General features: G+C 35.6%; 30 non-coding genes across 30 annotated transcripts; all 30 read right to left on the minus strand.

The window, feature by feature from the left end:
* Nucleotides 1–160: 160 nt before the first annotated feature.
* On the minus strand, nt 161–233 carry Trnak-uuu (transfer RNA lysine (anticodon UUU)). Its single transcript has one exon. It is a non-coding gene; the product is annotated as a tRNA-Lys (tRNA).
* Nucleotides 234–1,223: 990 nt separating this feature from the next.
* On the minus strand, nt 1,224–1,296 carry Trnak-uuu (transfer RNA lysine (anticodon UUU)). The gene has a single exon. It is a non-coding gene; the product is annotated as a tRNA-Lys (tRNA).
* A 368-nt stretch (nt 1,297–1,664) lies between these two features.
* Nucleotides 1,665–1,737, minus strand: Trnak-uuu (transfer RNA lysine (anticodon UUU)). The gene has a single exon. It is a non-coding gene; the product is annotated as a tRNA-Lys (tRNA).
* A 1,433-nt stretch (nt 1,738–3,170) lies between these two features.
* Nucleotides 3,171–3,243, minus strand: Trnak-uuu (transfer RNA lysine (anticodon UUU)). The gene has a single exon. It is a non-coding gene; the product is annotated as a tRNA-Lys (tRNA).
* Nucleotides 3,244–4,232: 989 nt separating this feature from the next.
* On the minus strand, nt 4,233–4,305 carry Trnak-uuu (transfer RNA lysine (anticodon UUU)). Its single transcript has one exon. It is a non-coding gene; the product is annotated as a tRNA-Lys (tRNA).
* Nucleotides 4,306–4,674: 369 nt separating this feature from the next.
* Nucleotides 4,675–4,747, minus strand: Trnak-uuu (transfer RNA lysine (anticodon UUU)). The gene has a single exon. It is a non-coding gene; the product is annotated as a tRNA-Lys (tRNA).
* A 991-nt stretch (nt 4,748–5,738) lies between these two features.
* Nucleotides 5,739–5,811, minus strand: Trnak-uuu (transfer RNA lysine (anticodon UUU)). The gene has a single exon. It is a non-coding gene; the product is annotated as a tRNA-Lys (tRNA).
* Nucleotides 5,812–6,179: 368 nt separating this feature from the next.
* On the minus strand, nt 6,180–6,252 carry Trnak-uuu (transfer RNA lysine (anticodon UUU)). Its single transcript has one exon. It is a non-coding gene; the product is annotated as a tRNA-Lys (tRNA).
* A 991-nt stretch (nt 6,253–7,243) lies between these two features.
* Trnak-uuu (transfer RNA lysine (anticodon UUU)) lies at nt 7,244–7,316 on the minus strand. Its single transcript has one exon. It is a non-coding gene; the product is annotated as a tRNA-Lys (tRNA).
* A 368-nt stretch (nt 7,317–7,684) lies between these two features.
* Trnak-uuu (transfer RNA lysine (anticodon UUU)) lies at nt 7,685–7,757 on the minus strand. Its single transcript has one exon. It is a non-coding gene; the product is annotated as a tRNA-Lys (tRNA).
* Nucleotides 7,758–8,748: 991 nt separating this feature from the next.
* Nucleotides 8,749–8,821, minus strand: Trnak-uuu (transfer RNA lysine (anticodon UUU)). Its single transcript has one exon. It is a non-coding gene; the product is annotated as a tRNA-Lys (tRNA).
* A 368-nt stretch (nt 8,822–9,189) lies between these two features.
* Nucleotides 9,190–9,262, minus strand: Trnak-uuu (transfer RNA lysine (anticodon UUU)). Its single transcript has one exon. It is a non-coding gene; the product is annotated as a tRNA-Lys (tRNA).
* Nucleotides 9,263–10,253: 991 nt separating this feature from the next.
* Trnak-uuu (transfer RNA lysine (anticodon UUU)) lies at nt 10,254–10,326 on the minus strand. The gene has a single exon. It is a non-coding gene; the product is annotated as a tRNA-Lys (tRNA).
* Nucleotides 10,327–10,694: 368 nt separating this feature from the next.
* On the minus strand, nt 10,695–10,767 carry Trnak-uuu (transfer RNA lysine (anticodon UUU)). Its single transcript has one exon. It is a non-coding gene; the product is annotated as a tRNA-Lys (tRNA).
* Nucleotides 10,768–11,758: 991 nt separating this feature from the next.
* On the minus strand, nt 11,759–11,831 carry Trnak-uuu (transfer RNA lysine (anticodon UUU)). Its single transcript has one exon. It is a non-coding gene; the product is annotated as a tRNA-Lys (tRNA).
* Nucleotides 11,832–12,199: 368 nt separating this feature from the next.
* On the minus strand, nt 12,200–12,272 carry Trnak-uuu (transfer RNA lysine (anticodon UUU)). Its single transcript has one exon. It is a non-coding gene; the product is annotated as a tRNA-Lys (tRNA).
* A 991-nt stretch (nt 12,273–13,263) lies between these two features.
* Trnak-uuu (transfer RNA lysine (anticodon UUU)) lies at nt 13,264–13,336 on the minus strand. The gene has a single exon. It is a non-coding gene; the product is annotated as a tRNA-Lys (tRNA).
* A 368-nt stretch (nt 13,337–13,704) lies between these two features.
* Trnak-uuu (transfer RNA lysine (anticodon UUU)) lies at nt 13,705–13,777 on the minus strand. Its single transcript has one exon. It is a non-coding gene; the product is annotated as a tRNA-Lys (tRNA).
* Nucleotides 13,778–14,768: 991 nt separating this feature from the next.
* Trnak-uuu (transfer RNA lysine (anticodon UUU)) lies at nt 14,769–14,841 on the minus strand. The gene has a single exon. It is a non-coding gene; the product is annotated as a tRNA-Lys (tRNA).
* A 368-nt stretch (nt 14,842–15,209) lies between these two features.
* On the minus strand, nt 15,210–15,282 carry Trnak-uuu (transfer RNA lysine (anticodon UUU)). Its single transcript has one exon. It is a non-coding gene; the product is annotated as a tRNA-Lys (tRNA).
* Nucleotides 15,283–16,273: 991 nt separating this feature from the next.
* Trnak-uuu (transfer RNA lysine (anticodon UUU)) lies at nt 16,274–16,346 on the minus strand. Its single transcript has one exon. It is a non-coding gene; the product is annotated as a tRNA-Lys (tRNA).
* A 368-nt stretch (nt 16,347–16,714) lies between these two features.
* On the minus strand, nt 16,715–16,787 carry Trnak-uuu (transfer RNA lysine (anticodon UUU)). The gene has a single exon. It is a non-coding gene; the product is annotated as a tRNA-Lys (tRNA).
* A 991-nt stretch (nt 16,788–17,778) lies between these two features.
* On the minus strand, nt 17,779–17,851 carry Trnak-uuu (transfer RNA lysine (anticodon UUU)). Its single transcript has one exon. It is a non-coding gene; the product is annotated as a tRNA-Lys (tRNA).
* Nucleotides 17,852–18,219: 368 nt separating this feature from the next.
* Trnak-uuu (transfer RNA lysine (anticodon UUU)) lies at nt 18,220–18,292 on the minus strand. The gene has a single exon. It is a non-coding gene; the product is annotated as a tRNA-Lys (tRNA).
* A 991-nt stretch (nt 18,293–19,283) lies between these two features.
* Trnak-uuu (transfer RNA lysine (anticodon UUU)) lies at nt 19,284–19,356 on the minus strand. Its single transcript has one exon. It is a non-coding gene; the product is annotated as a tRNA-Lys (tRNA).
* Nucleotides 19,357–19,724: 368 nt separating this feature from the next.
* On the minus strand, nt 19,725–19,797 carry Trnak-uuu (transfer RNA lysine (anticodon UUU)). The gene has a single exon. It is a non-coding gene; the product is annotated as a tRNA-Lys (tRNA).
* Nucleotides 19,798–20,788: 991 nt separating this feature from the next.
* On the minus strand, nt 20,789–20,861 carry Trnak-uuu (transfer RNA lysine (anticodon UUU)). The gene has a single exon. It is a non-coding gene; the product is annotated as a tRNA-Lys (tRNA).
* A 368-nt stretch (nt 20,862–21,229) lies between these two features.
* Nucleotides 21,230–21,302, minus strand: Trnak-uuu (transfer RNA lysine (anticodon UUU)). Its single transcript has one exon. It is a non-coding gene; the product is annotated as a tRNA-Lys (tRNA).
* A 991-nt stretch (nt 21,303–22,293) lies between these two features.
* Nucleotides 22,294–22,366, minus strand: Trnak-uuu (transfer RNA lysine (anticodon UUU)). The gene has a single exon. It is a non-coding gene; the product is annotated as a tRNA-Lys (tRNA).
* A 368-nt stretch (nt 22,367–22,734) lies between these two features.
* Nucleotides 22,735–22,807, minus strand: Trnak-uuu (transfer RNA lysine (anticodon UUU)). The gene has a single exon. It is a non-coding gene; the product is annotated as a tRNA-Lys (tRNA).
* Between the last annotated feature and the right edge of the window lie 857 nt (nt 22,808–23,664).

A 23,664-nucleotide genomic window follows, 5' to 3' on the forward strand; every position in this document is an offset into this window, starting at 1 on the left:
GCAGCTGTGTCCATCGTCAGCTGCTAATAAAATTGCAATCAGACGACATTGTAGAGTCGTTCAAACTTAGGTATAGGGATCACACCTATAACATGTATAAACAAATGATGTCTAGAACAGAAACGATATCAATCCACCTCAAAGGAGCAAAAATTACAATCGCCCACGTAGGGACTCGAACCCTAGACCCTCAGATTAAAAGTCTGATGCTCTACCGACTGAGCTACGCAGGCTGACGATATTGTTGAGAAAACAATATAGTTTATACCTTTCATTTAGCATATAGATAATGTACGGTAAGCATATATATAATGTACGGTACAACTTCGTTAACAGAGTCATTTCAAATTTATAGAAATTTTAAGACAGATCAACTTATTTACAACTGTTCTGCTCTCAATTTGCTTTATGATATAGACTTCTCACACAAGGAAATCCCGAAATTGCTATTATTATTCTGGGAAACGTAGGTTTGCCTGGCCTGAAACGAATTAAGAACACTAAATCAAATTTCTCTTAGTCAAAATGCGGGTCAAGAACATAACGTTAGTGAAAAAAGTCTTGAAGAATTTGCTTTTAGCGGGAATATCGTTTTCTGATGCAACGCGTGTGATTGGTTGCACTCTATATAGTTAAAAGTCATAACTGTATCTCATGAGCAGAGTGGCGCAGTGGAAGCGTGCTGGGCCCATAACCCAGAGGTCCGTGGATCGAAACCACGCTCTGCTAATTATTTTTTCTCATTGACGAAAATCTTTTTTCAGGCGACTGTCAGGAAATGATGACAAACGAAATTACAGTCAAAATAAAGTTGATCGTAAAACTATGACTCTATCCTGAAAAATCAACTAATTCAGTATGAAAAATATCACATGTATGTAATAAGTTGGTGAAATCCCTCAATATGTAAACGTTTGAATCCTCAAAGTAGTCATTTATGCAGCTATAATATACATGTGCTACTCATTAATCAACAAAAGTTTAAACAAACCAGATAAAGAATCATGAATACCTATTCGAACGTTCGAAAATAAATGCTCATATTGATGATATATCAGTCCACATATTATATAAACCTATCTTTCGTCACGGAAAGAGGCGGTGGAGATCATGTTGTCGTTTACTTTGACGTTTTTCATGTTTTGCAAGCAAAACTTGTTTTCGAACCTATCCATAACAAGAACACATAGTACTATAACAATAAAGTTTGCCAAAAATTCAGCCGCCCACGTAGGGACTCGAACCCTAGACCCTCAGATTAAAAGTCTGATGCTCTACCGACTGAGCTACGCAGGCTACTTAGAGAACACTCCCAAATTTTGCACATTTATAATTAACAGTTTCTCTCAAAACTTTTTGTTATACCACAGAATAGTTGATATAAAAGACCAGATTTATTTTACAAGTCTACTTAATACGTTTCTATTGTATTATTTGACCCGTTTGCATCGAAATTAAAAGAAAATCAAAACTTATGATCGATGCTTTTCTATATAAATACCATGCAGCTGTGTCCATCGTCAGCTGCTAATAAAATTGCAATCAGACGACATTGTAGAGTCGTTCAAACTTAGGTATAGGGATCACACCTATAACATGTATAAACAAATGATGTCTAGAACAGAAACGATATCAATCCACCTCAAAGGAGCAAAAATTACAATCGCCCACGTAGGGACTCGAACCCTAGACCCTCAGATTAAAAGTCTGATGCTCTACCGACTGAGCTACGCAGGCTGACGATATTGTTGAGAAAACAATATAGTTTATACCTTTCATTTAGCATATAGATAATGTACGGTAAGCATATATATAATGTACGGTACAACTTCGTTAACAGAGTCATTTCAAATTTATAGAAATTTTAAGACAGATCAACTTATTTACAACTGTTCTGCTCTCAATTTGCTTTATGATATAGACTTCTCACACAAGGAAATCCCGAAATTGCTTATTTATTTATTCTGGGAAACGTAGGTTTGCCTGGCCTGAAACGAATTAAGAACACTAAATCAAATTTCTCTTAGTCAAAATGCGGGTCAAGAACATAACGTTAGTGAAAAAAGTCTTGAAGAATTTGCTTTTTAGCGGGAATATCGTTTTCTGATGCAACGCGTGTGATTGGTTGCACTCTATATAGTTAAAAGTCATAACTGTATCTCATGAGCAGAGTGGCGCAGTGGAAGCGTGCTGGGCCCATAACCCAGAGGTCCGTGGATCGAAACCACGCTCTGCTAATTATTTTTTCTCATTGACGAAAATCTTTTTTCAGGCGACTGTCAGGAAATGATGACAAACGAAATTACAGTCAAAATAAAGTTGATCGTAAAACTATGACTCTATCCTGAAAAATCAACTAATTCAGTATGAAAAATATCACATGTATGTAATAAGTTGGTGAAATCCCTCAATATGTAAACGTTTGAATCCTCAAAGTAGTCATTTATGCAGCTATAATATACATGTGCTACTCATTAATCAACAAAAGTTTAAACAAACCAGATAAAGAATCATGAATACCTATTCGAACGTTCGAAAATAAATGCTCATATTGATGATATATCAGTCCACATATTATATAAACCTATCTTTCGTCACGGAAAGAGGCGGTGGAGATCATGTTGTCGTTTACTTTGACGTTTTTCATGTTTTGCAAGCAAAACTTGTTTTCGAACCTATCCATAACAAGAACACATAGTACTATAACAATAAAGTTTGCCAAAAATTCAGCCGCCCACGTAGGGACTCGAACCCTAGACCCTCAGATTAAAGTCTGATGCTCTACCGACTGAGCTACGCAGGCTACTTAGAGAACACTCCCAAATTTTGCACATTTATAATTAACAGTTTCTCTCAAAACTTTTTGTTATACCACAGAATAGTTGATATAAAAGACCAGATTTATTTTACAAGTCTACTTAATACGTTTCTATTGTATTATTTGACCCGTTTGCATCGAAATTAAAAGAAAATCAAAACTTATGATCGATGCTTTTCTATATAAATACCATGCAGCTGTGTCCATCGTCAGCTGCTAATAAAATTGCAATCAGACGACATTGTAGAGTCGTTCAAACTTAGGTATAGGGATCACACCTATAACATGTATAAACAAATGATGTCTAGAACAGAAACGATATCAATCCACCTCAAGGAGCAAAAATTACAATCGCCCACGTAGGGACTCGAACCCTAGACCCTCAGATTAAAAGTCTGATGCTCTACCGACTGAGCTACGCAGGCTGACGATATTGTTGAGAAAACAATATAGTTTATACCTTTCATTTAGCATATAGATAATGTACGGTAAGCATATATATAATGTACGGTACAACTTCGTTAACAGAGTCATTTCAAATTTATAGAAATTTTAAGACAGATCAACTTATTTACAACTGTTCTGCTCTCAATTTGCTTTATGATATAGACTTCTCACACAAGGAAATCCCGAAATTGCTATTATTATTCTGGGAAACGTAGGTTTGCCTGGCCTGAAACGAATTAAGAACACTAAATCAAATTTCTCTTAGTCAAAATGCGGGTCAAGAACATAACGTTAGTGAAAAAAGTCTTGAAGAATTTGCTTTTTAGCGGGAATATCGTTTTCTGATGCAACGCGTGTGATTGGTTGCACTCTATATAGTTAAAAGTCATAACTGTATCTCATGAGCAGAGTGGCGCAGTGGAAGCGTGCTGGGCCCATAACCCAGAGGTCCGTGGATCGAAACCACGCTCTGCTAATTATTTTTTCTCATTGACGAAAATCTTTTTTCAGGCGACTGTCAGGAAATGATGACAAACGAAATTACAGTCAAAATAAAGTTGATCGTAAAACTATGACTCTATCCTGAAAAATCAACTAATTCAGTATGAAAAATATCACATGTATGTAATAAGTTGGTGAAATCCCTCAATATGTAAACGTTTGAATCCTCAAAGTAGTCATTTATGCAGCTATAATATACATGTGCTACTCATTAATCAACAAAAGTTTAAACAAACCAGATAAAGAATCATGAATACCTATTCGAACGTTCGAAATAAATGCTCATATTGATGATATATCAGTCCACATATTATATAAACCTATCTTTCGTCACGGAAAGAGGCGGTGGAGATCATGTTGTCGTTTACTTTGACGTTTTTCATGTTTTGCAAGCAAAACTTGTTTTCGAACCTATCCATAACAAGAACACATAGTACTATAACAATAAAGTTGCCAAAAATTCAGCCGCCCACGTAGGGACTCGAACCCTAGACCCTCAGATTAAAAGTCTGATGCTCTACCGACTGAGCTACGCAGGCTACTTAGAGAACACTCCCAAATTTTGCACATTTATAATTAACAGTTTCTCTCAAAACTTTTTGTTATACCACAGAATAGTTGATATAAAAGACCAGATTTATTTTACAAGTCTACTTAATACGTTTCTATTGTATTATTTGACCCGTTTGCATCGAAATTAAAAGAAAATCAAAACTTATGATCGATGCTTTTCTATATAAAATACCATGCAGCTGTGTCCATCGTCAGCTGCTAATAAAATTGCAATCAGACGACATTGTAGAGTCGTTCAAACTTAGGTATAGGGATCACACCTATAACATGTATAAACAAATGATGTCTAGAACAGAAACGATATCAATCCACCTCAAAGGAGCAAAAATTACAATCGCCCACGTAGGGACTCGAACCCTAGACCCTCAGATTAAAAGTCTGATGCTCTACCGACTGAGCTACGCAGGCTGACGATATTGTTGAGAAAACAATATAGTTTATACCTTTCATTTAGCATATAGATAATGTACGGTAAGCATATATATAATGTACGGTACAACTTCGTTAACAGAGTCATTTCAAATTTATAGAAATTTTAAGACAGATCAACTTATTTACAACTGTTCTGCTCTCAATTTGCTTTATGATATAGACTTCTCACACAAGGAAATCCCGAAATTGCTATTATTATTCTGGGAAACGTAGGTTTGCCTGGCCTGAAACGAATTAAGAACACTAAATCAAATTTCTCTTAGTCAAAATGCGGGTCAAGAACATAACGTTAGTGAAAAAAGTCTTGAAGAATTTGCTTTTTAGCGGGAATATCGTTTTCTGATGCAACGCGTGTGATTGGTTGCACTCTATATAGTTAAAAGTCATAACTGTATCTCATGAGCAGAGTGGCGCAGTGGAAGCGTGCTGGGCCCATAACCCAGAGGTCCGTGGATCGAAACCACGCTCTGCTAATTATTTTTTCTCATTGACGAAAATCTTTTTTCAGGCGACTGTCAGGAAATGATGACAAACGAAATTACAGTCAAAATAAAGTTGATCGTAAAACTATGACTCTATCCTGAAAAATCAACTAATTCAGTATGAAAAATATCACATGTATGTAATAAGTTGGTGAAATCCCTCAATATGTAAACGTTTGAATCCTCAAAGTAGTCATTTATGCAGCTATAATATACATGTGCTACTCATTAATCAACAAAAGTTTAAACAAACCAGATAAAGAATCATGAATACCTATTCGAACGTTCGAAAATAAATGCTCATATTGATGATATATCAGTCCACATATTATATAAACCTATCTTTCGTCACGGAAAGAGGCGGTGGAGATCATGTTGTCGTTTACTTTGACGTTTTTCATGTTTTGCAAGCAAAACTTGTTTTCGAACCTATCCATAACAAGAACACATAGTACTATAACAATAAAGTTTGCCAAAAATTCAGCCGCCCACGTAGGGACTCGAACCCTAGACCCTCAGATTAAAAGTCTGATGCTCTACCGACTGAGCTACGCAGGCTACTTAGAGAACACTCCCAAATTTTGCACATTTATAATTAACAGTTTCTCTCAAAACTTTTTGTTATACCACAGAATAGTTGATATAAAAGACCAGATTTATTTTACAAGTCTACTTAATACGTTTCTATTGTATTATTTGACCCGTTTGCATCGAAATTAAAAGAAAATCAAAACTTATGATCGATGCTTTTCTATATAAATACCATGCAGCTGTGTCCATCGTCAGCTGCTAATAAAATTGCAATCAGACGACATTGTAGAGTCGTTCAAACTTAGGTATAGGGATCACACCTATAACATGTATAAACAAATGATGTCTAGAACAGAAACGATATCAATCCACCTCAAAGGAGCAAAAATTACAATCGCCCACGTAGGGACTCGAACCCTAGACCCTCAGATTAAAAGTCTGATGCTCTACCGACTGAGCTACGCAGGCTGACGATATTGTTGAGAAAACAATATAGTTTATACCTTTCATTTAGCATATAGATAATGTACGGTAAGCATATATATAATGTACGGTACAACTTCGTTAACAGAGTCATTTCAAATTTATAGAAATTTTAAGACAGATCAACTTATTTACAACTGTTCTGCTCTCAATTTGCTTTATGATATAGACTTCTCACACAAGGAAATCCCGAAATTGCTATTATTATTCTGGGAAACGTAGGTTTGCCTGGCCTGAAACGAATTAAGAACACTAAATCAAATTTCTCTTAGTCAAAATGCGGGTCAAGAACATAACGTTAGTGAAAAAAGTCTTGAAGAATTTGCTTTTTAGCGGGAATATCGTTTTCTGATGCAACGCGTGTGATTGGTTGCACTCTATATAGTTAAAAGTCATAACTGTATCTCATGAGCAGAGTGGCGCAGTGGAAGCGTGCTGGGCCCATAACCCAGAGGTCCGTGGATCGAAACCACGCTCTGCTAATTATTTTTTCTCATTGACGAAAATCTTTTTTCAGGCGACTGTCAGGAAATGATGACAAACGAAATTACAGTCAAAATAAAGTTGATCGTAAAACTATGACTCTATCCTGAAAAATCAACTAATTCAGTATGAAAAATATCACATGTATGTAATAAGTTGGTGAAATCCCTCAATATGTAAACGTTTGAATCCTCAAAGTAGTCATTTATGCAGCTATAATATACATGTGCTACTCATTAATCAACAAAAGTTTAAACAAACCAGATAAAGAATCATGAATACCTATTCGAACGTTCGAAAATAAATGCTCATATTGATGATATATCAGTCCACATATTATATAAACCTATCTTTCGTCACGGAAAGAGGCGGTGGAGATCATGTTGTCGTTTACTTTGACGTTTTTCATGTTTTGCAAGCAAAACTTGTTTTCGAACCTATCCATAACAAGAACACATAGTACTATAACAATAAAGTTTGCCAAAAATTCAGCCGCCCACGTAGGGACTCGAACCCTAGACCCTCAGATTAAAAGTCTGATGCTCTACCGACTGAGCTACGCAGGCTACTTAGAGAACACTCCCAAATTTTGCACATTTATAATTAACAGTTTCTCTCAAAACTTTTTGTTATACCACAGAATAGTTGATATAAAAGACCAGATTTATTTTACAAGTCTACTTAATACGTTTCTATTGTATTATTTGACCCGTTTGCATCGAAATTAAAAGAAAATCAAAACTTATGATCGATGCTTTTCTATATAAATACCATGCAGCTGTGTCCATCGTCAGCTGCTAATAAAATTGCAATCAGACGACATTGTAGAGTCGTTCAAACTTAGGTATAGGGATCACACCTATAACATGTATAAACAAATGATGTCTAGAACAGAAACGATATCAATCCACCTCAAAGGAGCAAAAATTACAATCGCCCACGTAGGGACTCGAACCCTAGACCCTCAGATTAAAAGTCTGATGCTCTACCGACTGAGCTACGCAGGCTGACGATATTGTTGAGAAAACAATATAGTTTATACCTTTCATTTAGCATATAGATAATGTACGGTAAGCATATATATAATGTACGGTACAACTTCGTTAACAGAGTCATTTCAAATTTATAGAAATTTTAAGACAGATCAACTTATTTACAACTGTTCTGCTCTCAATTTGCTTTATGATATAGACTTCTCACACAAGGAAATCCCGAAATTGCTATTATTATTCTGGGAAACGTAGGTTTGCCTGGCCTGAAACGAATTAAGAACACTAAATCAAATTTCTCTTAGTCAAAATGCGGGTCAAGAACATAACGTTAGTGAAAAAAGTCTTGAAGAATTTGCTTTTTAGCGGGAATATCGTTTTCTGATGCAACGCGTGTGATTGGTTGCACTCTATATAGTTAAAAGTCATAACTGTATCTCATGAGCAGAGTGGCGCAGTGGAAGCGTGCTGGGCCCATAACCCAGAGGTCCGTGGATCGAAACCACGCTCTGCTAATTATTTTTTCTCATTGACGAAAATCTTTTTTCAGGCGACTGTCAGGAAATGATGACAAACGAAATTACAGTCAAAATAAAGTTGATCGTAAAACTATGACTCTATCCTGAAAAATCAACTAATTCAGTATGAAAAATATCACATGTATGTAATAAGTTGGTGAAATCCCTCAATATGTAAACGTTTGAATCCTCAAAGTAGTCATTTATGCAGCTATAATATACATGTGCTACTCATTAATCAACAAAAGTTTAAACAAACCAGATAAAGAATCATGAATACCTATTCGAACGTTCGAAAATAAATGCTCATATTGATGATATATCAGTCCACATATTATATAAACCTATCTTTCGTCACGGAAAGAGGCGGTGGAGATCATGTTGTCGTTTACTTTGACGTTTTTCATGTTTTGCAAGCAAAACTTGTTTTCGAACCTATCCATAACAAGAACACATAGTACTATAACAATAAAGTTTGCCAAAAATTCAGCCGCCCACGTAGGGACTCGAACCCTAGACCCTCAGATTAAAAGTCTGATGCTCTACCGACTGAGCTACGCAGGCTACTTAGAGAACACTCCCAAATTTTGCACATTTATAATTAACAGTTTCTCTCAAAACTTTTTGTTATACCACAGAATAGTTGATATAAAAGACCAGATTTATTTTACAAGTCTACTTAATACGTTTCTATTGTATTATTTGACCCGTTTGCATCGAAATTAAAAGAAAATCAAAACTTATGATCGATGCTTTTCTATATAAATACCATGCAGCTGTGTCCATCGTCAGCTGCTAATAAAATTGCAATCAGACGACATTGTAGAGTCGTTCAAACTTAGGTATAGGGATCACACCTATAACATGTATAAACAAATGATGTCTAGAACAGAAACGATATCAATCCACCTCAAAGGAGCAAAAATTACAATCGCCCACGTAGGGACTCGAACCCTAGACCCTCAGATTAAAAGTCTGATGCTCTACCGACTGAGCTACGCAGGCTGACGATATTGTTGAGAAAACAATATAGTTTATACCTTTCATTTAGCATATAGATAATGTACGGTAAGCATATATATAATGTACGGTACAACTTCGTTAACAGAGTCATTTCAAATTTATAGAAATTTTAAGACAGATCAACTTATTTACAACTGTTCTGCTCTCAATTTGCTTTATGATATAGACTTCTCACACAAGGAAATCCCGAAATTGCTATTATTATTCTGGGAAACGTAGGTTTGCCTGGCCTGAAACGAATTAAGAACACTAAATCAAATTTCTCTTAGTCAAAATGCGGGTCAAGAACATAACGTTAGTGAAAAAAGTCTTGAAGAATTTGCTTTTTAGCGGGAATATCGTTTTCTGATGCAACGCGTGTGATTGGTTGCACTCTATATAGTTAAAAGTCATAACTGTATCTCATGAGCAGAGTGGCGCAGTGGAAGCGTGCTGGGCCCATAACCCAGAGGTCCGTGGATCGAAACCACGCTCTGCTAATTATTTTTTCTCATTGACGAAAATCTTTTTTCAGGCGACTGTCAGGAAATGATGACAAACGAAATTACAGTCAAAATAAAGTTGATCGTAAAACTATGACTCTATCCTGAAAAATCAACTAATTCAGTATGAAAAATATCACATGTATGTAATAAGTTGGTGAAATCCCTCAATATGTAAACGTTTGAATCCTCAAAGTAGTCATTTATGCAGCTATAATATACATGTGCTACTCATTAATCAACAAAAGTTTAAACAAACCAGATAAAGAATCATGAATACCTATTCGAACGTTCGAAAATAAATGCTCATATTGATGATATATCAGTCCACATATTATATAAACCTATCTTTCGTCACGGAAAGAGGCGGTGGAGATCATGTTGTCGTTTACTTTGACGTTTTTCATGTTTTGCAAGCAAAACTTGTTTTCGAACCTATCCATAACAAGAACACATAGTACTATAACAATAAAGTTTGCCAAAAATTCAGCCGCCCACGTAGGGACTCGAACCCTAGACCCTCAGATTAAAAGTCTGATGCTCTACCGACTGAGCTACGCAGGCTACTTAGAGAACACTCCCAAATTTTGCACATTTATAATTAACAGTTTCTCTCAAAACTTTTTGTTATACCACAGAATAGTTGATATAAAAGACCAGATTTATTTTACAAGTCTACTTAATACGTTTCTATTGTATTATTTGACCCGTTTGCATCGAAATTAAAAGAAAATCAAAACTTATGATCGATGCTTTTCTATATAAATACCATGCAGCTGTGTCCATCGTCAGCTGCTAATAAAATTGCAATCAGACGACATTGTAGAGTCGTTCAAACTTAGGTATAGGGATCACACCTATAACATGTATAAACAAATGATGTCTAGAACAGAAACGATATCAATCCACCTCAAAGGAGCAAAAATTACAATCGCCCACGTAGGGACTCGAACCCTAGACCCTCAGATTAAAAGTCTGATGCTCTACCGACTGAGCTACGCAGGCTGACGATATTGTTGAGAAAACAATATAGTTTATACCTTTCATTTAGCATATAGATAATGTACGGTAAGCATATATATAATGTACGGTACAACTTCGTTAACAGAGTCATTTCAAATTTATAGAAATTTTAAGACAGATCAACTTATTTACAACTGTTCTGCTCTCAATTTGCTTTATGATATAGACTTCTCACACAAGGAAATCCCGAAATTGCTATTATTATTCTGGGAAACGTAGGTTTGCCTGGCCTGAAACGAATTAAGAACACTAAATCAAATTTCTCTTAGTCAAAATGCGGGTCAAGAACATAACGTTAGTGAAAAAAGTCTTGAAGAATTTGCTTTTTAGCGGGAATATCGTTTTCTGATGCAACGCGTGTGATTGGTTGCACTCTATATAGTTAAAAGTCATAACTGTATCTCATGAGCAGAGTGGCGCAGTGGAAGCGTGCTGGGCCCATAACCCAGAGGTCCGTGGATCGAAACCACGCTCTGCTAATTATTTTTTCTCATTGACGAAAATCTTTTTTCAGGCGACTGTCAGGAAATGATGACAAACGAAATTACAGTCAAAATAAAGTTGATCGTAAAACTATGACTCTATCCTGAAAAATCAACTAATTCAGTATGAAAAATATCACATGTATGTAATAAGTTGGTGAAATCCCTCAATATGTAAACGTTTGAATCCTCAAAGTAGTCATTTATGCAGCTATAATATACATGTGCTACTCATTAATCAACAAAAGTTTAAACAAACCAGATAAAGAATCATGAATACCTATTCGAACGTTCGAAAATAAATGCTCATATTGATGATATATCAGTCCACATATTATATAAACCTATCTTTCGTCACGGAAAGAGGCGGTGGAGATCATGTTGTCGTTTACTTTGACGTTTTTCATGTTTTGCAAGCAAAACTTGTTTTCGAACCTATCCATAACAAGAACACATAGTACTATAACAATAAAGTTTGCCAAAAATTCAGCCGCCCACGTAGGGACTCGAACCCTAGACCCTCAGATTAAAAGTCTGATGCTCTACCGACTGAGCTACGCAGGCTACTTAGAGAACACTCCCAAATTTTGCACATTTATAATTAACAGTTTCTCTCAAAACTTTTTGTTATACCACAGAATAGTTGATATAAAAGACCAGATTTATTTTACAAGTCTACTTAATACGTTTCTATTGTATTATTTGACCCGTTTGCATCGAAATTAAAAGAAAATCAAAACTTATGATCGATGCTTTTCTATATAAATACCATGCAGCTGTGTCCATCGTCAGCTGCTAATAAAATTGCAATCAGACGACATTGTAGAGTCGTTCAAACTTAGGTATAGGGATCACACCTATAACATGTATAAACAAATGATGTCTAGAACAGAAACGATATCAATCCACCTCAAAGGAGCAAAAATTACAATCGCCCACGTAGGGACTCGAACCCTAGACCCTCAGATTAAAAGTCTGATGCTCTACCGACTGAGCTACGCAGGCTGACGATATTGTTGAGAAAACAATATAGTTTATACCTTTCATTTAGCATATAGATAATGTACGGTAAGCATATATATAATGTACGGTACAACTTCGTTAACAGAGTCATTTCAAATTTATAGAAATTTTAAGACAGATCAACTTATTTACAACTGTTCTGCTCTCAATTTGCTTTATGATATAGACTTCTCACACAAGGAAATCCCGAAATTGCTATTATTATTCTGGGAAACGTAGGTTTGCCTGGCCTGAAACGAATTAAGAACACTAAATCAAATTTCTCTTAGTCAAAATGCGGGTCAAGAACATAACGTTAGTGAAAAAAGTCTTGAAGAATTTGCTTTTTAGCGGGAATATCGTTTTCTGATGCAACGCGTGTGATTGGTTGCACTCTATATAGTTAAAAGTCATAACTGTATCTCATGAGCAGAGTGGCGCAGTGGAAGCGTGCTGGGCCCATAACCCAGAGGTCCGTGGATCGAAACCACGCTCTGCTAATTATTTTTTCTCATTGACGAAAATCTTTTTTCAGGCGACTGTCAGGAAATGATGACAAACGAAATTACAGTCAAAATAAAGTTGATCGTAAAACTATGACTCTATCCTGAAAAATCAACTAATTCAGTATGAAAAATATCACATGTATGTAATAAGTTGGTGAAATCCCTCAATATGTAAACGTTTGAATCCTCAAAGTAGTCATTTATGCAGCTATAATATACATGTGCTACTCATTAATCAACAAAAGTTTAAACAAACCAGATAAAGAATCATGAATACCTATTCGAACGTTCGAAAATAAATGCTCATATTGATGATATATCAGTCCACATATTATATAAACCTATCTTTCGTCACGGAAAGAGGCGGTGGAGATCATGTTGTCGTTTACTTTGACGTTTTTCATGTTTTGCAAGCAAAACTTGTTTTCGAACCTATCCATAACAAGAACACATAGTACTATAACAATAAAGTTTGCCAAAAATTCAGCCGCCCACGTAGGGACTCGAACCCTAGACCCTCAGATTAAAAGTCTGATGCTCTACCGACTGAGCTACGCAGGCTACTTAGAGAACACTCCCAAATTTTGCACATTTATAATTAACAGTTTCTCTCAAAACTTTTTGTTATACCACAGAATAGTTGATATAAAAGACCAGATTTATTTTACAAGTCTACTTAATACGTTTCTATTGTATTATTTGACCCGTTTGCATCGAAATTAAAAGAAAATCAAAACTTATGATCGATGCTTTTCTATATAAATACCATGCAGCTGTGTCCATCGTCAGCTGCTAATAAAATTGCAATCAGACGACATTGTAGAGTCGTTCAAACTTAGGTATAGGGATCACACCTATAACATGTATAAACAAATGATGTCTAGAACAGAAACGATATCAATCCACCTCAAAGGAGCAAAAATTACAATCGCCCACGTAGGGACTCGAACCCTAGACCCTCAGATTAAAAGTCTGATGCTCTACCGACTGAGCTACGCAGGCTGACGATATTGTTGAGAAAACAATATAGTTTATACCTTTCATTTAGCATATAGATAATGTACGGTAAGCATATATATAATGTACGGTACAACTTCGTTAACAGAGTCATTTCAAATTTATAGAAATTTTAAGACAGATCAACTTATTTACAACTGTTCTGCTCTCAATTTGCTTTATGATATAGACTTCTCACACAAGGAAATCCCGAAATTGCTATTATTATTCTGGGAAACGTAGGTTTGCCTGGCCTGAAACGAATTAAGAACACTAAATCAAATTTCTCTTAGTCAAAATGCGGGTCAAGAACATAACGTTAGTGAAAAAAGTCTTGAAGAATTTGCTTTTTAGCGGGAATATCGTTTTCTGATGCAACGCGTGTGATTGGTTGCACTCTATATAGTTAAAAGTCATAACTGTATCTCATGAGCAGAGTGGCGCAGTGGAAGCGTGCTGGGCCCATAACCCAGAGGTCCGTGGATCGAAACCACGCTCTGCTAATTATTTTTTCTCATTGACGAAAATCTTTTTTCAGGCGACTGTCAGGAAATGATGACAAACGAAATTACAGTCAAAATAAAGTTGATCGTAAAACTATGACTCTATCCTGAAAAATCAACTAATTCAGTATGAAAAATATCACATGTATGTAATAAGTTGGTGAAATCCCTCAATATGTAAACGTTTGAATCCTCAAAGTAGTCATTTATGCAGCTATAATATACATGTGCTACTCATTAATCAACAAAAGTTTAAACAAACCAGATAAAGAATCATGAATACCTATTCGAACGTTCGAAAATAAATGCTCATATTGATGATATATCAGTCCACATATTATATAAACCTATCTTTCGTCACGGAAAGAGGCGGTGGAGATCATGTTGTCGTTTACTTTGACGTTTTTCATGTTTTGCAAGCAAAACTTGTTTTCGAACCTATCCATAACAAGAACACATAGTACTATAACAATAAAGTTTGCCAAAAATTCAGCCGCCCACGTAGGGACTCGAACCCTAGACCCTCAGATTAAAAGTCTGATGCTCTACCGACTGAGCTACGCAGGCTACTTAGAGAACACTCCCAAATTTTGCACATTTATAATTAACAGTTTCTCTCAAAACTTTTTGTTATACCACAGAATAGTTGATATAAAAGACCAGATTTATTTTACAAGTCTACTTAATACGTTTCTATTGTATTATTTGACCCGTTTGCATCGAAATTAAAAGAAAATCAAAACTTATGATCGATGCTTTTCTATATAAATACCATGCAGCTGTGTCCATCGTCAGCTGCTAATAAAAGTGCAATCAGACGACATTGTAGAGTCGTTCAAACTTAGGTATAGGGATCACACCTATAACATGTATAAACAAATGATGTCTAGAACAGAAACGATATCAATCCACCTCAAAGGAGCAAAAATTACAATCGCCCACGTAGGGACTCGAACCCTAGACCCTCAGATTAAAAGTCTGATGCTCTACCGACTGAGCTACGCAGGCTGACGATATTGTTGAGAAAACAATATAGTTTATACCTTTCATTTAGCATATAGATAATGTACGGTAAGCATATATATAATGTACGGTACAACTTCGTTAACAGAGTCATTTCAAATTTATAGAAATTTTAAGACAGATCAACTTATTTACAACTGTTCTGCTCTCAATTTGCTTTATGATATAGACTTCTCACACAAGGAAATCCCGAAATTGCTATTATTATTCTGGGAAACGTAGGTTTGCCTGGCCTGAAACGAATTAAGAACACTAAATCAAATTTCTCTTAGTCAAAATGCGGGTCAAGAACATAACGTTAGTGAAAAAAGTCTTGAAGAATTTGCTTTTTAGCGGGAATATCGTTTTCTGATGCAACGCGTGTGATTGGTTGCACTCTATATAGTTAAAAGTCATAACTGTATCTCATGAGCAGAGTGGCGCAGTGGAAGCGTGCTGGGCCCATAACCCAGAGGTCCGTGGATCGAAACCACGCTCTGCTAATTATTTTTTCTCATTGACGAAAATCTTTTTTCAGGCGACTGTCAGGAAATGATGACAAACGAAATTACAGTCAAAATAAAGTTGATCGTAAAACTATGACTCTATCCTGAAAAATCAACTAATTCAGTATGAAAAATATCACATGTATGTAATAAGTTGGTGAAATCCCTCAATATGTAAACGTTTGAATCCTCAAAGTAGTCATTTATGCAGCTATAATATACATGTGCTACTCATTAATCAACAAAAGTTTAAACAAACCAGATAAAGAATCATGAATACCTATTCGAACGTTCGAAAATAAATGCTCATATTGATGATATATCAGTCCACATATTATATAAACCTATCTTTCGTCACGGAAAGAGGCGGTGGAGATCATGTTGTCGTTTACTTTGACGTTTTTCATGTTTTGCAAGCAAAACTTGTTTTCGAACCTATCCATAACAAGAACACATAGTACTATAACAATAAAGTTTGCCAAAAATTCAGCCGCCCACGTAGGGACTCGAACCCTAGACCCTCAGATTAAAAGTCTGATGCTCTACCGACTGAGCTACGCAGGCTACTTAGAGAACACTCCCAAATTTTGCACATTTATAATTAACAGTTTCTCTCAAAACTTTTTGTTATACCACAGAATAGTTGATATAAAAGACCAGATTTATTTTACAAGTCTACTTAATACGTTTCTATTGTATTATTTGACCCGTTTGCATCGAAATTAAAAGAAAATCAAAACTTATGATCGATGCTTTTCTATATAAATACCATGCAGCTGTGTCCATCGTCAGCTGCTAATAAAATTGCAATCAGACGACATTGTAGAGTCGTTCAAACTTAGGTATAGGGATCACACCTATAACATGTATAAACAAATGATGTCTAGAACAGAAACGATATCAATCCACCTCAAAGGAGCAAAAATTACAATCGCCCACGTAGGGACTCGAACCCTAGACCCTCAGATTAAAAGTCTGATGCTCTACCGACTGAGCTACGCAGGCTGACGATATTGTTGAGAAAACAATATAGTTTATACCTTTCATTTAGCATATAGATAATGTACGGTAAGCATATATATAATGTACGGTACAACTTCGTTAACAGAGTCATTTCAAATTTATAGAAATTTTAAGACAGATCAACTTATTTACAACTGTTCTGCTCTCAATTTGCTTTATGATATAGACTTCTCACACAAGGAAATCCCGAAATTGCTATTATTATTCTGGGAAACGTAGGTTTGCCTGGCCTGAAACGAATTAAGAACACTAAATCAAATTTCTCTTAGTCAAAATGCGGGTCAAGAACATAACGTTAGTGAAAAAAGTCTTGAAGAATTTGCTTTTTAGCGGGAATATCGTTTTCTGATGCAACGCGTGTGATTGGTTGCACTCTATATAGTTAAAAGTCATAACTGTATCTCATGAGCAGAGTGGCGCAGTGGAAGCGTGCTGGGCCCATAACCCAGAGGTCCGTGGATCGAAACCACGCTCTGCTAATTATTTTTTCTCATTGACGAAAATCTTTTTTCAGGCGACTGTCAGGAAATGATGACAAACGAAATTACAGTCAAAATAAAGTTGATCGTAAAACTATGACTCTATCCTGAAAAATCAACTAATTCAGTATGAAAAATATCACATGTATGTAATAAGTTGGTGAAATCCCTCAATATGTAAACGTTTGAATCCTCAAAGTAGTCATTTATGCAGCTATAATATACATGTGCTACTCATTAATCAACAAAAGTTTAAACAAACCAGATAAAGAATCATGAATACCTATTCGAACGTTCGAAAATAAATGCTCATATTGATGATATATCAGTCCACATATTATATAAACCTATCTTTCGTCACGGAAAGAGGCGGTGGAGATCATGTTGTCGTTTACTTTGACGTTTTTCATGTTTTGCAAGCAAAACTTGTTTTCGAACCTATCCATAACAAGAACACATAGTACTATAACAATAAAGTTTGCCAAAAATTCAGCCGCCCACGTAGGGACTCGAACCCTAGACCCTCAGATTAAAAGTCTGATGCTCTACCGACTGAGCTACGCAGGCTACTTAGAGAACACTCCCAAATTTTGCACATTTATAATTAACAGTTTCTCTCAAAACTTTTTGTTATACCACAGAATAGTTGATATAAAAGACCAGATTTATTTTACAAGTCTACTTAATACGTTTCTATTGTATTATTTGACCCGTTTGCATCGAAATTAAAAGAAAATCAAAACTTATGATCGATGCTTTTCTATATAAATACCATGCAGCTGTGTCCATCGTCAGCTGCTAATAAAATTGCAATCAGACGACATTGTAGAGTCGTTCAAACTTAGGTATAGGGATCACACCTATAACATGTATAAACAAATGATGTCTAGAACAGAAACGATATCAATCCACCTCAAAGGAGCAAAAATTACAATCGCCCACGTAGGGACTCGAACCCTAGACCCTCAGATTAAAAGTCTGATGCTCTACCGACTGAGCTACGCAGGCTGACGATATTGTTGAGAAAACAATATAGTTTATACCTTTCATTTAGCATATAGATAATGTACGGTAAGCATATATATAATGTACGGTACAACTTCGTTAACAGAGTCATTTCAAATTTATAGAAATTTTAAGACAGATCAACTTATTTACAACTGTTCTGCTCTCAATTTGCTTTATGATATAGACTTCTCACACAAGGAAATCCCGAAATTGCTATTATTATTCTGGGAAACGTAGGTTTGCCTGGCCTGAAACGAATTAAGAACACTAAATCAAATTTCTCTTAGTCAAAATGCGGGTCAAGAACATAACGTTAGTGAAAAAAGTCTTGAAGAATTTGCTTTTTAGCGGGAATATCGTTTTCTGATGCAACGCGTGTGATTGGTTGCACTCTATATAGTTAAAAGTCATAACTGTATCTCATGAGCAGAGTGGCGCAGTGGAAGCGTGCTGGGCCCATAACCCAGAGGTCCGTGGATCGAAACCACGCTCTGCTAATTATTTTTTCTCATTGACGAAAATCTTTTTTCAGGCGACTGTCAGGAAATGATGACAAACGAAATTACAGTCAAAATAAAGTTGATCGTAAAACTATGACTCTATCCTGAAAAATCAACTAATTCAGTATGAAAAATATCACATGTATGTAATAAGTTGGTGAAATCCCTCAATATGTAAACGTTTGAATCCTCAAAGTAGTCATTTATGCAGCTATAATATACATGTGCTACTCATTAATCAACAAAAGTTTAAACAAACCAGATAAAGAATCATGAATACCTATTCGAACGTTCGAAAATAAATGCTCATATTGATGATATATCAGTCCACATATTATATAAACCTATCTTTCGTCACGGAAAGAGGCGGTGGAGATCATGTTGTCGTTTACTTTGACGTTTTTCATGTTTTGCAAGCAAAACTTGTTTTCGAACCTATCCATAACAAGAACACATAGTACTATAACAATAAAGTTTGCCAAAAATTCAGCCGCCCACGTAGGGACTCGAACCCTAGACCCTCAGATTAAAAGTCTGATGCTCTACCGACTGAGCTACGCAGGCTACTTAGAGAACACTCCCAAATTTTGCACATTTATAATTAACAGTTTCTCTCAAAACTTTTTGTTATACCACAGAATAGTTGATATAAAAGACCAGATTTATTTTACAAGTCTACTTAATACGTTTCTATTGTATTATTTGACCCGTTTGCATCGAAATTAAAAGAAAATCAAAACTTATGATCGATGCTTTTCTATATAAATACCATGCAGCTGTGTCCATCGTCAGCTGCTAATAAAATTGCAATCAGACGACATTGTAGAGTCGTTCAAACTTAGGTATAGGGATCACACCTATAACATGTATAAACAAATGATGTCTAGAACAGAAACGATATCAATCCACCTCAAAGGAGCAAAAATTACAATCGCCCACGTAGGGACTCGAACCCTAGACCCTCAGATTAAAAGTCTGATGCTCTACCGACTGAGCTACGCAGGCTGACGATATTGTTGAGAAAACAATATAGTTTATACCTTTCATTTAGCATATAGATAATGTACGGTAAGCATATAGATAATGTACGGTACAACTTCGTTAACAGAGTCATTTCAAATTTATAGAAATTTTAAGACAGATCAACTTATTTACAACTGTTCTGCTCTCAATTTGCTTTATGATATAGACTTCTCACACAAGGAAATCCCGAAATTGCTATTATTATTCTGGGAAACGTAGGTTTGCCTGGCCTGAAACGAATTAAGAACACTAAATCAAATTTCTCTTAGTCAAAATGCGGGTCAAGAACATAACGTTAGTGAAAAAAGTCTTGAAGAATTTGCTTTTTAGCGGGAATATCGTTTTCTGATGCAACGCGTGTGATTGGTTGCACTCTATATAGTTAAAAGTCATAACTGTATCTCATGAGCAGAGTGGCGCAGTGGAAGCGTGCTGGGCCCATAACCCAGAGGTCCGTGGATCGAAACCACGCTCTGCTAATTATTTTTTCTCATTGACGAAAATCTTTTTTCAGGCGACTGTCAGGAAATGATGACAAACGAAATTACAGTCAAAATAAAGTTGATCGTAAAACTATGACTCTATCCTGAAAAATCAACTAATTCAGTATGAAAAATATCACATGTATGTAATAAGTTGGTGAAATCCCTCAATATGTAAACGTTTGAATCCTCAAAGTAGTCATTTATGCAGCTATAATATACATGTGCTACTCATTAATCAACAAAAGTTTAAACAAACCAGATAAAGAATCATGAATACCTATTCGAACGTTCGAAAATAAATGCTCATATTGATGATATATCAGTCCACATATTATATAAACCTATCTTTCGTCACGGAAAGAGGCGGTGGAGATCATGTTGTCGTTTACTTTGACGTTTTTCATGTTTTGCAAGCAAAACTTGTTTTCGAACCTATCCATAACAAGAACACATAGTACTATAACAATAAAGTTTGCCAAAAATTCAGCCGCCCACGTAGGGACTCGAACCCTAGACCCTCAGATTAAAAGTCTGATGCTCTACCGACTGAGCTACGCAGGCTACTTAGAGAACACTCCCAAATTTTGCACATTTATAATTAACAGTTTCTCTCAAAACTTTTTGTTATACCACAGAATAGTTGATATAAAAGACCAGATTTATTTTACAAGTCTACTTAATACGTTTCTATTGTATTATTTGACCCGTTTGCATCGAAATTAAAAGAAAATCAAAACTTATGATCGATGCTTTTCTATATAAATACCATGCAGCTGTGTCCATCGTCAGCTGCTAATAAAATTGCAATCAGACGACATTGTAGAGTCGTTCAAACTTAGGTATAGGGATCACACCTATAACATGTATAAACAAATGATGTCTAGAACAGAAACGATATCAATCCACCTCAAAGGAGCAAAAATTACAATCGCCCACGTAGGGACTCGAACCCTAGACCCTCAGATTAAAAGTCTGATGCTCTACCGACTGAGCTACGCAGGCTGACGATATTGTTGAGAAAACAATATAGTTTATACCTTTCATTTAGCATATAGATAATGTACGGTAAGCATATATATAATGTACGGTACAACTTCGTTAACAGAGTCATTTCAAATTTATAGAAATTTTAAGACAGATCAACTTATTTACAACTGTTCTGCTCTCAATTTGCTTTATGATATAGACTTCTCACACAAGGAAATCCCGAAATTGCTATTATTATTCTGGGAAACGTAGGTTTGCCTGGCATGAAACGAATTAAGAACACTAAATCAAATTTCTCTTAGTCAAAATGCGGGTCAAGAACATAACGTTAGTGAAAAAAGTCTTGAAGAATTTGCTTTTTAGCGGGAATATCGTTTTCTGATGCAACGCGTGTGATTGGTTGCACTCTATATAGTTAAAAGTCATAACTGTATCTCATGAGCAGAGTGGCGCAGTGGAAGCGTGCTGGGCCCATAACCCAGAGGTCCGTGGATCGAAACCACGCTCTGCTAATTATTTTTTCTCATTGACGAAAATCTTTTTTCAGGCGACTGTCAGGAAATGATGACAAACGAAATTACAGTCAAAATAAAGTTGATCGTAAAACTATGACTCTATCCTGAAAAATCAACTAATTCAGTATGAAAAATATCACATGTATGTAATAAGTTGGTGAAATCCCTCAATATGTAAACGTTTGAATCCTCAAAGTAGTCATTTATGCAGCTATAATATACATGTGCTACTCATTAATCAACAAAAGTTTAAACAAACCAGATAAAGAATCATGAATACCTATTCGAACGTTCGAAAATAAATGCTCATATTGATGATATATCAGTCCACATATTATATAAACCTATCTTTCGTCACGGAAAGAGGCGGTGGAGATCATGTTGTCGTTTACTTTGACGTTTTTCATGTTTTGCAAGCAAAACTTGTTTTCGAACCTATCCATAACAAGAACACATAGTACTATAACAATAAAGTTTGCCAAAAATTCAGCCGCCCACGTAGGGACTCGAACCCTAGACCCTCAGATTAAAAGTCTGATGCTCTACCGACTGAGCTACGCAGGCTACTTAGAGAACACTCCCAAATTTTGCACATTTATAATTAACAGTTTCTCTCAAAACTTTTTGTTATACCACAGAATAGTTGATATAAAAGACCAGATTTATTTTACAAGTCTACTTAATACGTTTCTATTGTATTATTTGACCCGTTTGCATCGAAATTAAAAGAAAATCAAAACTTATGATCGATGCTTTTCTATATAAATACCATGCAGCTGTGTCCATCGTCAGCTGCTAATAAAATTGCAATCAGACGACATTGTAGAGTCGTTCAAACTTAGGTATAGGGATCACACCTATAACATGTATAAACAAATGATGTCTAGAACAGAAACGATATCAATCCACCTCAAAGGAGCAAAAATTACAATCGCCCACGTAGGGACTCGAACCCTAGACCCTCAGATTAAAAGTCTGATGCTCTACCGACTGAGCTACGCAGGCTGACGATATTGTTGAGAAAACAATATAGTTTATACCTTTCATTTAGCATATAGATAATGTACGGTAAGCATATATATAATGTACGGTACAACTTCGTTAACAGAGTCATTTCAAATTTATAGAAATTTTAAGACAGATCAACTTATTTACAACTGTTCTGCTCTCAATTTGCTTTATGATATAGACTTCTCACACAAGGAAATCCCGAAATTGCTATTATTATTCTGGGAAACGTAGGTTTGCCTGGCATGAAACGAATTAAGAACACTAAATCAAATTTCTCTTAGTCAAAATGCGGGTCAAGAACATAACGTTAGTGAAAAAAGTCTTGAAGAATTTGCTTTTTAGCGGGAATATCGTTTTCTGATGCAACGCGTGTGATTGGTTGCACTCTATATAGTTAAAAGTCATAACTGTATCTCATGAGCAGAGTGGCGCAGTGGAAGCGTGCTGGGCCCATAACCCAGAGGTCCGTGGATCGAAACCACGCTCTGCTAATTATTTTTTCTCATTGACGAAAATCTTTTTTCAGGCGACTGTCAGGAAATGATGACAAACGAAATTACAGTCAAAATAAAGTTGATCGTAAAACTATGACTCTATCCTGAAAAATCAACTAATTCAGTATGAAAAATATCACATGTATGTAATAAGTTGGTGAAATCCCTCAATATGTAAACGTTTGAATCCTCAAAGTAGTCATTTATGCAGCTATAATATACATGTGCTACTCATTAATCAACAAAAGTTTAAACAAACCAGATAAAGAATCATGAATACCTATTCGAACGTTCGAAAATAAATGCTCATATTGATGATATATCAGTCCACATATTATATAAACCTATCTTTCGTCA

This window comes from Mytilus trossulus, chromosome 10 (genome assembly GCF_036588685.1).
Source record: "Mytilus trossulus isolate FHL-02 chromosome 10, PNRI_Mtr1.1.1.hap1, whole genome shotgun sequence".
Classification (NCBI taxonomy): domain Eukaryota; kingdom Metazoa; phylum Mollusca; class Bivalvia; order Mytilida; family Mytilidae; genus Mytilus; species Mytilus trossulus.